Raw genomic sequence first — 4,082 nt, 5'->3', positions numbered from 1 at the left:
TGCATATAGTTTAAGGCCTTATGTAAAATCCCCTTCATAAGCCCACCTTAAACCACATAATTGCATGACACATTGAACCAGAACGGCACAGGCTGGACGTCGCTGGAGACAACCTTCGCTGGAGGCGACCTGCAATCCTGACGTTGGTCTCAACTCTTCATCCAGTGGCCGCTTCTTCAGTTCAATCCAAGGGTACCCCTCTGTATGCTGATTAATCAACACTTCCAATCGCTGTGGATTTACCGTTGTGGATTATATGACTTTTTCCAATGGATTACAGACTCTGTTTCCAAGGGGTTAGAGCATTGCTACAATGGAATTATCGAGACGATATGGAATTATAATCAACACAATGGAATACCAAGAACATTGTGGAATTACCTTGACTTTGTTTCCTTGCTGGATTACTTCTGACTTTGGTCTTCCTTGCTGGATTACTTTTGACTTTGGTCTTCCTTGCTGGATTACATCAAGTTCAAGGACATTTGAAGGTCTAAGTTCACGGTTGGAATTCATCCCCATGGACAGGTGATGATTTCCAAAGGGGGGACTGAAGTGAACCTGATCTGACCCTGATCTGACCCTGATGACCTCAAATCTATCAGATGGACAGAGACTGTTATTTTCATTGATCTGAATACAGTCTGAGCCATCTGGTGACTTTCTTTCTTGAATTAATCAAGCAGAAAAGACAATTCTCTATAATCATTACTGTTTTACAAATGTTTAATAATCAAATTGTGTTAGTTCCACTCAATGTTACAGGTTGAAAAGAACTACTCATTTTTATTTCACATAAACAGTAAGTAATGATTTTTATTCCTCATTCAAAGAAGAAATCAGGTTAATATGCATTTCTTGATTTTCTGTCTGAAATGAGCTAAGTTTTGTAAGTATGTGAAAGGTCGGTTTTCGGTCAACTAAAATGTTTACCGAGAAAGATGTCATGTTTAAACTTTTTCAGAAGATTACCAAGAGTTGACTCCACGAAGTCTGCTTTTCTGCAATAATCTCTCTGTCAGTTGTTGAACAATCTCATTCTCTGACCTTGGCTTAGATAACATCTTACGTCACAAAAACACACCTCTTTCTGGTTCATCCACGAATCAGAAAGCTCTCAAATGAACCGGAAGTCGACCCATTTAAAATGTGGCAACTTCCCAGTTCATGTTAGAATGGAAGAGAATTCCAGAGGCTGAGGAGATGAAGAACTAGAGAGTTGCTGGAGTTGAAAGATTCTGTTAGAGTCTGAGAAGTTCTGAAGAATGAAAGGAGTTCAGAGGTCTTGGGTGCAAACGCATTCAAGATGATCCAGAGACGTTTTGGGATTATAATTTCTGTTTGAAAACCACACACGACTATCTAAGGATTTCAGCTGCTCTCAACGGAGACGCTGAAAAGTCTGGAGGATTCTCTATCGAGCTGATTTACGTCAACCAGGTAACAGTCTCCTCTTCGATTAAAGTGTACCGGAGGCAAGCTGAGATCTGATGAAGCGTGCACGTTCTGGTCAAACAGATTAATTCCCTCACATATCTCTCTGTAAGATAACTCCATTTCATCTTAAAACTCTCCTCTCTCTCATAAAATCAGTACAGATATTTTAGAAATATCTGAAGCAAAGTCCTCAATTACTACCGAGTGATTGAAGCTCATTATTTGTGAAACTTGTCTGTTATTATTTTCATATTTTGCCAAATTAATGTAAATGTTTGATGTTAAACTTTGATTCTGAAAATAAATGACCGCATTGATTTGATGGGTCAAAGATAATAACGTCTCTCGTTACATTTCTGTTAAATTCAATGCACGACATTACACAGCCAGAAAGATGAGGAACTCGTGAAAAAGTATGCATATATATCTCATATATTGTCATGCTACAACTAGTGGCACGTACCCACGTGACTACTACAATACTTTGCATGAGGATTAAAATCAATATTACTGTTTCACAGTTAATTAAAAATGATTAGTTCACTACAACATCTAAAAATGGTTTGAACTAAAAACACTTTGATTATCAAACATTTGTAAAATAGTAATGATAATAGAAAAGAGAGTGTTCTTTCACTTGATTAATTCAAGAAAGAAAGTCTCAGGATGGGTCAACCTGTATTTCTGGATTCAAATCAATGAAATGACAGCTTCTGTCCCATAAGGTCCTTAAGGTCAGGATTTGACCTCAGGCTTAGTTCACTACAATTGTAAGAGGGGGACAGTTGAACCCGGAGGTCTCCACCCCTGTTTAATGATGGATGATTTCTTTTCACAAAGATGGCCTCCTTTACTCCTCTCTCAAACCATCGTTCCTCTCTGTCCAGGATGTGAACATCTTCATCCCTGAAAGAGTGACCGCTGGCCTGGAGATGAGTGTAGACCTCAGAGTCCTGGCCTGATGATGTTGATCTTCTGTGCTGGGCCATCCTTTTGGCCAGTGGCTGTTTTGTTTCCCCGATGTAAGACTGATCACAGCCCTCCTGACACTGAACAGCATACACAACATTACTCTGTTTGTGCCGGGGGACTGGATCTTTGGGATGAACCAGTCTTTGCCGTAATGTATTTTGGGGTTTAAAAGACACTGGGACGTTATGTTTAGAAAATAAACGTCTCAGTTTCTCTGATACTCCCTCAACATATGGAATGACCACTGGTCTGGGTCTGGGTTCCTCCTTTTCACCTGATGGCTGACTGGAGTCCTGTTTGGGTTTCTTCTCTGCTTTCAGGAAGGCCCAGTTAGGATATCCACATTGCTCTAGAGCCTGTCTTGTGTAGGATTTCTCCTTCTGCCTGGCTCCTGGTCCTTCTTGAGCATGTGATCAGCTGGTTTTGGTTGTCAGCAGCAAACTGGTTGATCCACTCTGAGAAGGTGCTATTTAAGAGACTGAGATGAATACAGCACCTCAGACTGAGGAAGTCTCTTGAATGAGAGACGAAACGTTTCTAGATTTTTTTGCTTTGTTGTTTTTTTTTGTTTTTTTTTTGAATGTCCAGAGGACCAGATTGAACTTTTTTGGAAAGTGCATTAAAGTTTAAATGTCTTTAAAACCCCCACACCTTATTGTCCTCAACCTTCATGAGAAACATCCTTTAGATGAGTAGAGATGAACACAAGTAAATAAGTCGAGTGGTATTGTTGTTTTTTAATTTAATTTCTCTATAAACACAAAAAGTGCAAACCTGAGGATGTTTGTTAAAGTCCATTAAAGTTGAAATGTCTTTAAAAACCACAGCTGAATTTACACAAACTTTGTGAGAAACTAAAGTAAGGAAATCTAGGTGAAATGTTGTGCTTTTTTTTGTACATTTTTATTGCACACTAAGTGTGTCTCCCCCACATTAACTTACTTCTGACACCCTTGGTTCAACACCTCTTTAGTTGTGAGTCTAAACCACCAGCCAGACCTTGTTGGGTATTTAACTCTTTGCCTGTTGTTCTATTCTCCTCTGCCTTTATGAAAAACTCTGGTACAGTCTCTGAATCCTCTGTTTGTATCAGTGCTTTCGAGCTGATCACTACACATTAGGAGAACGATGTTAAGTTGTCGGACGTGATCGCCCTGTTACAAATCGGACAACCAAAGTGCACACCTCACTTTTGACTTAATGAGATCACACGAGCAGCTAGACGTCAGTGCAGGAAAGCTGAGGCGCAAATAGAAGAAGAACAAACTACAGGTTTCTTTTATTATGTTAAAGGCATGCCAGAAAGGCTATCAGACCACCATTAAATCAGAATATATATATATATATATATATATATATATTTCTCCCAAATCATTGTTTTAAACAGTCACAATCCACATTTCTTTTTAACACCATTAACTCCATTTTAACCATGCCTCAATCTGTCGACATGGAGGCCTCTGTAGTTCAAGTTCAAGTCAAATTTATTGTCATTCGCATCACATGTGATACATGCACTGGAATGAAATTATGTACTCTATGTATTGTGTACCAAAACTTCTCTGTCTTTCTAAAATCCTGGAGAATATAGTTTTTTTTTTTCAACTAAACAAGGTTTTGAATGAAAATTGAAATTTTGAAATCTTTCATTCTGGTTTTAAACAATACACAGC

Source organism: Nematolebias whitei, chromosome 19 (genome assembly GCF_014905685.2).
Source record: "Nematolebias whitei isolate Nwh7 chromosome 19, NemWhi1, whole genome shotgun sequence".
Classification (NCBI taxonomy): domain Eukaryota; kingdom Metazoa; phylum Chordata; class Actinopteri; order Cyprinodontiformes; family Rivulidae; genus Nematolebias; species Nematolebias whitei.
This window is presented reverse-complemented; position numbering follows the sequence as displayed.